Below are 13,996 nucleotides of genomic sequence, written 5' to 3' on the forward strand. Positions count from 1 at the left end.
TATCTTTCAGTGTCTATTTTCTTTTTCCACATAGTCTAACGCTCTTTTCACATAATTAAATATTCTCTAATCCAACCTGTTAGGCCAACATTTCTTAATTAGAGTAATGAAATTAACATCTGACTTGTCCTCAGTCGACAGCAAGAAGAACCTGCAGCAGCACCACTGACAGATGAAGAGGAGATGGTCAAGTAGGCCTACTGAAAGAATTTTAAAATCCAAAAGTAAAAAAAAAAAAAAACTGTTGCTTTTGTATTTATAGGAAATAAAGATGACCAAATGAATGTTTTTAATGAATTGTGAATAATTTGTGTTTATTTAGCAGTTGTGGTGGTGGTTACGGCATCTCATACTACCCCTTCATCTGGAATCCTTCCATTCCATACAGTAATCTGATTCATTTTCAGAAGGTGCGATGGTGGGAATATGTGTGTCATCAATGCATCCAACCACACTGGAAATCCTGAAGGAAATTCTAATTATTGGGTTACTTCCAGAGGTCGCAGCAAGATGTTATCAAGTGAACGTCATTCATCAGGTTAGCCTCATTTAATCTGATTGCTACACCACTGATTTACAGTCCTGTGAAACTCCTCTTTGACGGATTTGTGCCCAGGAAAAAATTCTCAGAAAGAGCGAGCGAGCGACACACACTTTCTTTATTGGTCTGCGTACAGCGGCCTTACTAATGTGCTCTGCATCTCTGATGTTTTATAGAATACTACCATTTAAATTAGTAACGCATGTGAATATTGCAAAAAAATAAAAAATAAATCCTTACTAATTTATGCAGCCTCCTCGTCTACAGTATCCTGTATAAAATAAGATGCCATTTTTGTCACTTTGACGGTGTCTGCATAATGAAAATATGCGCAATGTTTAAATACCTGCACTGCAAAAAAAAAAAAAAACTTTTCTTACTTATAATTTTTAAGTGCATTTTTCTTATTTTGCAAATTATCTGCCAATGGGATAAAAAAAAATTGTTTCTGTTTGCATTAATATTATTTTTCTTACCCTATGGCAGACAATATTACATGTTTTACTTAAAATGCACTTGTTTCCCCCAAGATTCATTTTTCATCTATAAAAAAATGCATCTTAACTTAAGAATTAGATATGTGTAGCCTACTTGAAATAAGACAATAATACTCAGTAAGAAAAGCATTCTTGCAGCGTGAATAAAAGAATGAGGTATTTAAACACTGCTTACGCTTTAAAAAGGGGGAGGAGACCGAAATAAACTCTGGGTTTACCAAAGAAAGCCTGCTCCAGACCAGGTTAGGTTCACAGAGTAAGTTATCACGGTAACTCTCTCTGAGTATAAGTCACCTCTCTTTCAGAAACTGTTTCTCGGGTTTGACAAACCTCCCATTCTGAAGTGGAAAACCCCAGAGTTTTCACTTAACCTCCTTTCTGAAACAGGCCCAAGGTGTGACAACAACCACGTCAACTTACTCTCATTCATTTGCAGCTGTCAACTAACTATAGTTTACAGCTACATGTCAATTAGATCTCATTAATTACAACTACGTCAACTAAGTCTCATTACTTTACAACTAATATTAATTTACAGCTATATGTCCTCATTAATTTGCAACTACATGTCAACTAACATAAATTTTAACATAAGTCTTAGTAGACTGTTAGGTTAGGGTTAGGAGAATAAGTTGACATGTACTTGCAAAGTTACTTATAGTCAGTAGAATGTCCATCAAAATACAGAGCCAGCAGATGTTAAGCAGATTTAGTTAGTAGGATAGTAGACTGAAGTTAGTAAAGTTAAAACAATTTCTAAAGTGGACTAAAGTTTCTATCGATATGAAGCGTTATGTAACAGAGCAGCATGAATGTTCTGCTCAACGACACTGAAGAATGAAAGTCATACGGGTTTGACCAACATGAGGGGGAGCAAATGATGACAGAATCTTTATTTTTGGCTGTTGTTGTAGGACGGAGGTTAGTGCGTGATTCCAGCTGCTGCATGTGTCCGTCTCATTCCTCACGCAGCTGGAATTCTGACGTGCTGAAAGAGCTTGTAAGCAGGCTCACCAAAGTGAAGCGAGACTTCTGAAACTTTCTGCTGTGTGTGTGTGTGTTTACTTCATTTCTCACCTCAGAAGGGATTCTGGCTATTCTCATGCGCTCTTTCTCAGGTTCAGTATGTAGGGAACAGCACTAATGAGTGAAGATCAACATGACTCATCAGCAGCTCTGGGGGAGGAACACCAGACTCATGACAAAACCTCGACGCTGCCAAAACACTCGCCGCCCGCCCAGTCTCACAATCACACCACCGACACACACACGCTTTCTTATGAAACACACACATAAAGGCCTCCAATCATTATGACTTCAAAGTCACTGTCGTCATTGGGTGAAACTCGGTGGAGGGCGTGAGGCTCATAATCACACACACACTCGCCGTTTGTGTTTATTCTCTCGTAAAATCAACAGTATCGCGTCGTGCCAAGCGCAGCGTTCATGCGTTCTTCTCAGAGGACATTACCATGGCTGTGCCGCCCAAAACAAAAACACAGCTGACGAGCCTGACTGTATGAGCCGTGTGCTGGCGTGTGCGTCGAGTGTGTAAACGCTCCAGGACAGTCCCAGATCAACTCCAGTGCATTAGTGATGTCTCTGTGTGTGTGTGTGTGTTACAGACTCCTCAATCTGAGATGGTTTAAAGCTGAATTGTGTCATTTCAGCATCACAATGCAACTGCAGGAACATCTGGTTAAAGAAATCTCTATTCCACGTGCAGCACACGTGAAGTTCAACATGCTGTAAACTTAAAATAAATTCACGTTAAATATCTTTGCAGAAAAGATACGTGAAATATGAAGGCAAATATTGTACTTAAAGTCAAGTCAAGTCACCATTATTTATATAGTGCTTTTTACAATGCAAATTGTGTCAAAGCAGATTTAGAGTATTAAACGGGGAAATAGTATGTTGAAATAGTGTGCCGTTCTCTGGCCAGAAGAGACCAGCAGTTTAATTCTAGGCTGCAGCAGAGTCCGATTGTGCAGAGGACTCATCTTAAACATCTTAAACTTAAACATCCTATATGTTCAGAAATAATATAAAATAAGGAAAATGAGAAAATATTCCTTAGCATTCAATTTTAGAGGTCAACTCAAAAACGACTAAAAATTAAAATGACCGACAGTATAACAGCAGTAACAGCAAAGGAAAACAGCAGCAGCTTTCAGTCCGTCAGCATCATGAAACATCAAATATCAGACATTCGGTAGCAGTTCTGTACTATTTTTCCATTGCTCTCTACACGCACTAGATGGATGTGTTTGTGATATGTTCTATGTTACTCTCCCTCAATGTTTGCTAATATTTTTACACGATTCCAACTATTAAAAAAATAGGTGCAAAACATTATATTCAAATGAACAAAATCGGAGAAATTGCCTAGCCTTAAATGACACAGAAATGACACTTTTCACCTTTCCATCACATCACACAACCATCAGTCACTTCTTGTACTCCAACCGTCAGGCAGACCATGAAATTCATTTCAGATTTTTGTTTTGTTTTGCTATGCAGTTGTTGGTCCAGCAGGTGCGTCTGATTGCAGCGCTCTCTTTAACACACAGGATTTCTCTGAGTGTCGTGTTTGTGGGGCGTCTGTTTAGCATTAAATGCCTCTATGCATTTCATCATATGAGCGCACTGCGAGGGTTTGCTTCAAACGTCTGGGTTCCGGCTCTGCAATCACACGCCTGCGCCTGCAGTCGCCGGGCTGCTCTCCGCCTGTCCGTCCGCGGGGGTGAATATTGGTGGCGCTTATTAAAATGCCCTCAGAACCTCCATGTCTTCTGACATTCGCTGGGCTCAAGAAATTATTCGCTTCTGACCCACTTTTGTGTTTTTCAGACCTGTGCCCAGACGAGCCGCTGAATGCAAAGCAGGAGAGAGAACTGTGTGTGAAGCTGGAAAATCTTGCTCAAGCTCAATCTAGTGAGCGAATGTCAAGAATCGGCCGCTGAAAGCCTGCGGAGGTCATGACCTGCTGACGGCCCTGATGAGGAGATGAACATGAAGGTCTGTTGAAATATCATTAGAGCGACACACACACACACACACACACACACACACTGACACACAAACACACACACACACACACATACACACACACACGTTAACCTAAACGGCAGTTATTAATACGCTCACACTGTCGCCTCCAAAACAGAGCAGCCGGCGCTAATGAATATTTAATTGACATAACACACAGCGTGTCGTGCCAGTGTTAATATAACACTGATGTGAAGTGCTCATGCTAAACTACATGACCGCACCAATCACAGGAGAGCTGCTTCCACGCTTCTGATGTTGTCAAGTACACAATCCTTCCACTGAGATCATATGAACACAAGAACCACACTGTCCATCTTCATAAAACTGCATCAGTATCAGTGTTGGGAAGGTTACTTTGGAAATGTAACAGGTCACAGATTACAAGTTACAATATTTAAAATGCAACAAGTAGTGTAACTATTTCAATTACTTTATTAAAGTAATGTAACTGATTACATTTGATTACTTTTTGATTACTTTTCTAAATTTCTAATTACTGTTTTCCATTGTCAATCATTTTAAAACATTTAAAGCAGGCAGGGTTATCCTTACAGTATGCTATAATAATAATAAATTTAGTCTTATTAATAGTACTCAACGCTGATTTCTGTCAGACTTTCAAAATCCTTCATCACTTGAATTAAGATTAAAATATTTTAATTTTAAAGCATAGCCACCACAAAATCAAAATCTTTAGAACCTCTTTTTACTTTGAGATCTCTGAGGATAAAAACAGATTTTAAATCATAAGAAATAGTTTAATAGCTATGTTTTTTAAATCAAATCCTTGCATAGCTATGACAGGAAACATCTAACAATGCCTTGGGGAAAAAAAACAGTTAATCTCAAAAAATAAAGCATATAAAATATAAACCCAAATAGGAAATAAAACAGTTATTGAATAAGCATGTGTCCTATTCTGAATCCTAAACTTCTGAAACATTGCTGTCTCATATTTTAGAGCAGTCAATGCAATTTGGGAAAGAAATCAATCATATCTGTACAGTATGTGTGTGAAAATATTCTGATGTAACTGCCTTTGTAATCATTAACATTTTCATAAGTAACTGTAATTTAATTAGACATTTTTTCTCAGTAACTGTAACAGATTAGCGTTACATGTAACTAGTAACTCCCCAGCACTGATCAGTATAGTAGTAGAAACGCAGATGATGACGCGCTGACGCAGTGAAGTGCAGGATTAATGCGACGCAAGCAGCAGGAAACATGCTCTCTTACCTGGCCGTTTCTAACCACTTTCAAGCGTGCTTAAACACAAGCGTCAGTGAAGCTTCAGCGTTCAGCGGCTCTGTGTCTCGCTGCTGCTGAAGCCTCTATTTATCTTTGCTAAATGACTCAGGTGAATCTCACTGGTGATTCAGCAGGTGTCACATCTTGGCTTTAGAGACAGTAGAGCATGAGTGGGCACACACACACACACACACACACACACACACTCTCTTCATCAGGAGCTCATCACGTCTCCTCTGCTGTCCTGAGCTTCTCACGCTCACTCACCAACAGCATGATTCATACATCGTGTGTGTGTGTGTTCAGTTAAATACAGCTAATAACACACTTAACCCTTTCTGTGTTGGTAAATGTGAGCCATAATCTGTTTCACATCTCTACAGATTCATAGAGAGCATGGAGACGGAGTTTAGATGTGACCATCTTTACTGAGGAATCCTAATACGCTACTGTCTAATAATCATCAAGTATCAGTATCAAGTTTAAAATGATCCTGCTTACTTTTAAAGCTTTGAATGGTCTGGCTCCTTACTACCTTTGCAATCTGCTCCTCCCCTATTCTCCACCACGTTCATTGCGGTCCTCTGATTCTCGCCTTCTCACCATCCCTCGATATCGCCTCTCTTCCATGGGGGGCAGATCATTCAGAGTTGTTGCCCCTAAATTATGGAACTACCCAGATCACTCTGTCTTGCCAATAGCCTGTCTGAATTCAAATCGCTGCTCAAAACTCACTGTCTTTCTTAGTTAACTTTCTGTCTTATGTTGTATATTACTCTTTGGATTTCTGATGTTCTTTTCTTTCTGTTTACTGTTTGATGTTTTCCTCCCATTTCTGATGTTTATTGTAAAGTGTCCTTGAGCTCTGGAAAGGCGCTATATGAATAAAACGTATTATTAATCAGAGACTACAATGCACATGATTCAGAGCGCTAAGGTCTTGCTTTAATTAATGAGAAATCGGTGACACTTTACAAAACAGGTGCACTAATATGCATTAATTCATGCTTAACTAATGCACAGATAATCACGAGTCAATGTATAACGCATGATGAACTAAACTATTTATTAATGATTACTGCATCAGCAACTGATGAACATTCTATATGATTCATAGATTAAGCAATCAATAAATTGTTATTAGTTAAATGTGTCATGATGCATTAATTCCCTAATAACATATTATATTAACTATGTTAATTATCACAATGGTCAAAGCTACTGTATGTACTTCAGCTTCCAGATGTCTGCTTTAATTAATCGATAGCTAGTGACATAATGATAGCTATGACTTTACTTGTTGAGGCACAGGACTAACTAACTAATTCAAAATCCATAACCACAATGATATATTACTTAATAATTTGTTAATAATCATGTGCCTCGACAAGTAAAGTCATAACATAATGATAGCTACCTTTGCAAATCATTAAACTAATAACAATTTATTGAAAACTTAATCTATGAATCATATAGAATGTTCATTAGTTGCTGATGCAGTAATCATTAATAAATGGTTTAGTTCTTCATGAGTTATACATTAACTCGTGATAATCTGTGCATTAGTTAAGCATGAATTAATGCATATTAGTGCACCCGTTTTGTAAAGTGTTACCAAGAAATCTCCTCACAATCAGCTGTTTTCCTCATGAGCGTTTGCACATCATGTCGCTGTGATTCACAGACGGTCACAAGTTCATGAAGAGTTCAACCAGTCAAACACTCGAGGAACACTCGCAGTGACGTCATGCTTAATGACTCGAACCCTCGTCAGCTAAGAAAAACTACAAAAGAGGAACATGTGCTTTATGCTGGATTCTGGTTTAGAGCAAAGAGGCTGCTGTAGAACAGCTCTGAATCACTCTGACTCCAAAGTTAACAGTAGGCCAACATTAATTCGCTCTCACACTGAGTGAAACACGTTTCATACAGAACATGTGACGCATTCATCCTAACACAGCGCTGAGAACGTGTCGATCCGGCTCTAATGCAGAAAAACAGACCACAAAATAGTCAAAACACAGTTATTCTTGGAAGAATGTCAGCGCGTCCCGTAAACGCAGGTGTTTATCAGCGCTCGCGGGAGGGAAGCTAATATCTGTGGTTTGGTCTGTGGGCGTTCACCGCTGAGGGTCACGGCGTCAAAGAGCAGCGGGGTGAACCTCAACAAATCAGACCAGGCCAGGTTTCATCTCCAAAACAAAAGAAAAACACATTATTTCTTGACAATGAAGCACATTTATACTCCAAGTATCACCAAAAACAGAAAGCTGCTACTACACACTGGTAGTATTTGGTGTATTACCTTTCATTCATACAGATTTCACTTGTATTTATCGTATATAAAGTATAAGATAAATGAGAATCTAATGAGAACCACTATAGGCAAGGCAAGCCAAGTTTATTTATATAGCACATTTGTGACCCTGGATCAAAAAACCAGTCATAAGGGTCAACTTTTTGAAATTGAGATGTATACTTCATCTGAAGCTGAATAAATAATCTTTCCATTGATGTATGGTTTGTTAGGATCGGACAATATTTGGCTGAGATACAACTATTTGAAAATCTGGAATCTGAGGGAGCAAAAAAATCTAAATATTGAGAAAATCACCTTTAAAGTTGTCGAAATGAAGTTCTTAGCAATGCATATTACTAATCAAAAATGAAGTTTTGATATATTTATGGTAGGAAATTTACAAAATATCTTCATGGAACATAATCTTTACTTGATACCTTAATGTTTTTTGGCATAAAAGAAAAATGCACAGCTGCATCTTAATAAATTAGAATGTTGTGGAAAAGTTCATTTATTTCAGTAATTCAACTCAAATTGTGAAACTCGTGTATTAAATAAATTCAATGCACACAGACTGAAGTAGTTTAAGTCTTTGGTTCTTTTAATTGTGATGATTTTGGCTCACATTTAACAAAAACCCACCAATTCACTCTCAACAAATTAGAATACTTCATAAGACCAATAAAAAAAAACATTTTTAGTGAATTGTTGGCCTTCTGGAAAGTATGTTCATTTACTGTATATGTACTCAATACTTGGTAGGGGCTCCTTTTGCTTTAATTACTGCCTCAATTCGGCGTGGCATGGAGGTGATCAGTTTGTGGCACTGCTGAGGTGGTATGAGAGCCCAGGTTTCTTTGACAGTGGCCTTCAGCTCATCTGCATTTTTTGGTCTCTTGTTTCTCATTTTCCTCTTGACAATACCCCATAGATTCTCTCTGGGCTTCAGGTCTGGTGAGTTTGCTGGCCAGTCAAGCACACCAACACCATGGTCATTTAACCAACTTTTGGTGCTTTTGGCAGTGTGGGCAGGTGCCAAATCCTGCTGGAAAATGAAATCAGCATCTTTAAAAAGCTGGTCAGCAGAAGGAAGCATGAAGTGCTCCACAATGTCTTGGTAAACGGGTGCAGTGACTTTGGTTTTCAAAAAACACAATGGACCAACACCAGCAGATGACATTGCACCCCAAATCATCACAGACTGTGGAAACTTAACACTGGACTTCAAGCAACTTGGGCTATGAGCTTCTCCACCCTTCCTCCAGACTCTAGGACCTTGGTTTCCAAATGAAATACAAAACTTGCTCTCATCTGAAAAGAGGACTTTGGACCACTGGGCAACAGTCCAGTTCTTCTTCTCCTTAGCCCAGGTAAGACGCCTCTGACGTTGTCTGTGGTTCAGGAGCGGCTTAACAAGAGGAATACGACAACTGTAGCCAAATTCCTCGACACGTCTGTGTGTGGTGGCTCTTGATGCCTTGACCCCAGCCTCAGTCCATTCCTTGTGAAGTTCACCCAAATTCTTGAATTGATTTTGCTTGACAATCCTCATAAGGCTGCGGTTCTCTCGGTTGGTTGTGCATCTTTTTCTTCCACACTTTTCTTCCACTCAACTTTCTGTTAACATGCTTGGATACAGCACTCTGTGAACAGCCAGCTTCTTTGGCAATGAATGTTTGTGGCTTACCCTCCTTGTGAAGGGTGTCAATGATTGTCTTCTGGACAACTGTCAGATCAGCAGTCTTCCTCATGATTGTGTAGCCTAGTGAACCAAACTGAGAGACCATTTTGAAGGCTCAGGAAACCTTTGCAGGTGTTTTGAGTTGATTAGCTGATTGGCATGTCACCATATTCTAATTTGTTGAGAGTGAATTGGTGGGTTTTTGTTAAATGTGAGCCAAAATCATCACAATTAAAAGAACCAAAGACTTAAACTACTTCAGTCTGTGTGCACTGAATTTATTTAATACACGAGTTTCACAATTTGAGTTGAATTACTGAAATAAATGAACTTTTCCACGACATTCTAATTTATTGAGATGCACCTGTATAATTTTGACCCATACAATGTATTGTTGGCTATTGCTACAAATATACCTGTGCTACTCTGCTCCAGGGACACATAAAAGGGATTAAAATAATCATAACAATAAAAACGAGGAATTTAAAAATAAATAGAGATTAATGAAGAACAAACACAATACTGAGAATATGGAGGTTAAACTGCTTAAATGTGAAGAAAATTAGCAGCAGGAGCCTGACGAGGTCACGGGGTCACGGGTGACATGACACCGTCAGCTCTGATGTCTCACGCACTCATCCACATGACTTACGTTCATCAGTATCCTCACTCTACATTACATGCAAGAAGAAACGCTCAGAAATACAGGACAATAACTATCGCTTTTCTATCTTCACAGAAACACAAGTAAGTGCTCTTTGATTGTGATGATGACTGTCAGTCACTGAAAGAAACGAGATCTTTCAGTAGAAAAATGACAAATGATGATTTATAATGCTTCTACATTACAAACACACACCTGAACTCAAGAGACGTCTCGTCCTCGTTTGCTGGGATTAAAATAATTAATATTCTGTATTTACTCACCTCTGTGATGTCAGAGAGAGAGGTGCTGAAGTTCAGGAACTCGTTTTATTAATCACTACATCATCATCGTGTTTTGTTGTATGTCGCACATGAAGCACAAAAGCACAAAATGATTAATGAACTGATCAAATGTACCCCTCGTTTGTAACATAAAGTAGTATGTAGATGTAACATATGATGTAACATAATGTTAGTTTGTAACACATTTAAGGATCTCAGTCAGTGTTGGCTGATAACGGTCTCTTCACTGATCTCAAATCTTATTCTCTGCATTTAACACAAGAACAAGTGTAAAGCTCTGTGGTCTCGCATCACTACACCAGTTAATAATGACAGTATTTATCCATCGGTCTGTGCTGGAAACAGCTTCACACGGAATCACACACTTCTGAATGAGCTCTGACTGGTCTGTGGCCTGGACTGGAGGAAGATACTAGAATCAATTCATCACGTCTAGAACTGATGACCAGAAATGTGCTTCCAAACTGATTCGTCTGTTTATGTTCCAATCCAATTATTTTCTGCAGACAGCACATTTTCTCCTTCGCTTATTCTGTTTTTATAGTAACCACACGTTAATAACGAAAGTATAAAGTTTAATTTCGATGCTCTAAACTGTGTTATTATAAGACATTTTGTCAAACTGTTGGAAAGTGAAAAGCCCCACACAGCATGAGAGATGAAACGTGCCGCTGGATCGGCGTGACCTCAGAAAATATCCTCTCAGAAAGCGCTGACCGCTGCTATAGCGCTCCGTGTGGCGAGCTTGAGCGCAAACACAAACTCACACGCAATGAATGCAAAGCTAAAAGCATTTGTTTTTCAGTCCTGGCTTTAGGGAAGCATTAGGCCCGGTGAAGCCGTGGTTTACGGCGGCACCACAGCTTCACGGAGCTGATTGCTTTTCTGAAACGGTTAGCGTGTGCTTAGCCCACATATGAAGGTGAAAATTCCCTCATCGTTTACTCAACTTCAACTTGTTCCAAACCTGTGAGTTTCTTTCTTCTGCTGAACACAATACAAGGTATTTTGTGGAATGTCTGTAACCAAACAGTTGCCGGACGCCATTGACTTCTGAAGTGTTTTTATTTTAACCCCATACTATGGAAATCAAGGGCTGCAGCACCTGTTTGGTTCCCAGAGTGTCTTCTTTTTGTGAACAACTCCTGTTTCTTGTCTTTGTTCTTCTGTTGATTTTTGCCTGATCCCCTACTGTGTTTTAATTCATTTTAAATCAATTTTTAAATCATTTTAAAATTATGATTCCTTGCTTTTATTTTTGTGGTTATTTATATGATTATTTTAATTCCTTTTATGTAAAGCACTTTGAATTACCATTGTGTATGAAATGTGCTATATAAATAAACGTGCCTTGAAGAAGAGAAGAGTCACGTGACACTGATCTCATCACACTTTTCATTTTACTCTTCTTGTTCTTTTATGCATGTCTTTTATTTAATGTTTCTTATGTGGACTTTAGGTTTTTATCACTTTAAATTACCTTTGTGTATTAAAGGTGCAACATAAATAAACGTGACTTGCCTGTGTGTCTCTTTCTGTTCTCTCTGTCTCATTCAGACGTTCATATACGCTCGTTTGATCACAGAGCAGGTTTGAGTTTGCTCAGATTATCGTGTTTGTGAGCTGATGTCTCTCTTCCCTCTTCTTTTACTAACGTGTCTGTCGTTCTCGTTTACACTGTGATTGTTGACATGAAGAACACAACATGAGTTTATTTCATTCCAGATGTTTCTGAGTCTAACTGTTGCACAAGGAATTCTCTGTTCATTCACATCACTAAAGACTCACACAAGCGCAGTGACACACACACACACACACACACACACACACACAGGTGGGTGGAGCCGTAGGAAAATGCAGCATGTTTCTCTGGTATGAGTGGGTGAGTTTGAAAGATCATTAAAGCAGAAAGACACAGTGAAGGAAAATAAAGCCATCGTTCGCAGAGCAGCATGAGAAACACTTCAGTCACAGGAGCACACACGAGCAGTGGAGAGATATCACTGATGATAACACCTGTGTGTGTGTGTGTGTGTGTGTGTGTGTGTGTGCGCACTCAGTGACAACATGAGGATTCATCTAGAGTTTGGCTTTAACATCTCATGTAAAGGTTAAAGCTCTTGATACAAACAACTATGGTTCTGTTTAAAGGAATAGTTCACCCAAACAGCTGATAAAAACATCACAATAATCCACAGCACTCCAGTCCATCAGTTAACATCTGGAGAAGACAAAAGCTGAAACACATCCAGCATTAAGAGGTTTTTAACTCAAATACATTGAATCCATAATCCATAATAACGCTTCCTCCAGTGAAAAGTGTTCTGGTCTGAATCAGGAGAGAAATCTGCAGATCAAGCAGCGTCTACAAGACAAAACAGCTCTAAACTAATATGTGGCTGGATGTTGATGTGAGAAACAACAGCAGATGCACTTTTTCACTGAAGGAAGAGTTATTATGGATTATGGATTCAATGTATTTTAGTTAGAAACGTCTTAATGCTGGATGTGTCTCAGCTTTTGTCTTCTCCAGATGTTAACTGATGGACTGGAGTGCTGTGTATTATTGTGATGTTTTTATCAGACTCTCATTCTGACGGCACCCATTCACTGCAGAGCATCCATTGCTGAGACACTGATGCAGAGACACATTTCTACAAACCTGATGAAGAAACACTCATCCTGATCTCATATTTTTGGCTGAACTATTCCTAAAATCTAGTGTGCTCCTATGTAGACGGCAGTGTCTCTGCTAGAATCTCTCGTGAGTCGATTCTGTAGGACTGACTGAGATGATGCCTCACGAGAACGATCTGTGCATCTGTGACAGAGATCCTATTTTAACGAATCGTGAAATGTTGTCTTTGACCCACAATGAACAGCCAGAGTTTGTTCCACCCTCATTAAAGAGCCGTACTGCGGTCCATTACACGGGTCACATCACGGGAGGTGTTGCATACATGACATTATGTGCAGATTTACAGTCAGTGTGCCATTAAAATACAGACGCATGAACAACCTCATGAGTTCGTAAACGAAGACTGCATCGCATCCGTCAACACACACTCACACAGTAAAGCACACAAAAGAAGTCAAATCTAATAATTCAGTGTGTGTGTGACAACCCAGATTTCCTGATTCGATGTGTTTATCTGTGTTTACATGAATCAGAAACGGCAAGGCCAGTCTTAGCTGAAGACGCACAGTCTGAAATCGATCCCTGTAGCTTCTGTTCTATTTAACCTACTTAGCCGTGACTGTGTGCAAAGCCCCGAGGATTTAACATTTCCAACTGTCAAAATGAATTAAGCATCACAAATACTAGTTAAGTCCCCGTGAGTCACTGCCTCTGCCATACTGTGAAAAGTTTCACTGTTTGATTCTGTAGGTCTCAGCGGCAGGAGGAACGGAGGCAGGGAAATCCCACGGGAACCACACGGATTCTTCCAGAACGTCTGATGCGCAGAGACGGCGAGACTCACCTGACGTGTGTGTGTGTGTGTGTGTGTGTGTGAATCAAACATGCTTAGAAATCATGGTTGTGTGCCCTTCGGATTCAAATATGAGAACACAAACAGGACAAAAAAATTATACTTCACATTTGAACATACAGTATATGGCGGACCGATTTACAAAAACATTATGAAAACAATGTTGTAAAATCACTTTTGAGGGCTGTTAATGGTTTTGACATTGCTGAACTTAGCTTAGAGACATATGTCTAA

Source organism: Onychostoma macrolepis, chromosome 05, assembly GCF_012432095.1.
Source record: "Onychostoma macrolepis isolate SWU-2019 chromosome 05, ASM1243209v1, whole genome shotgun sequence".
Taxonomy (NCBI): Eukaryota; Metazoa; Chordata; class Actinopteri; order Cypriniformes; family Cyprinidae; genus Onychostoma; species Onychostoma macrolepis.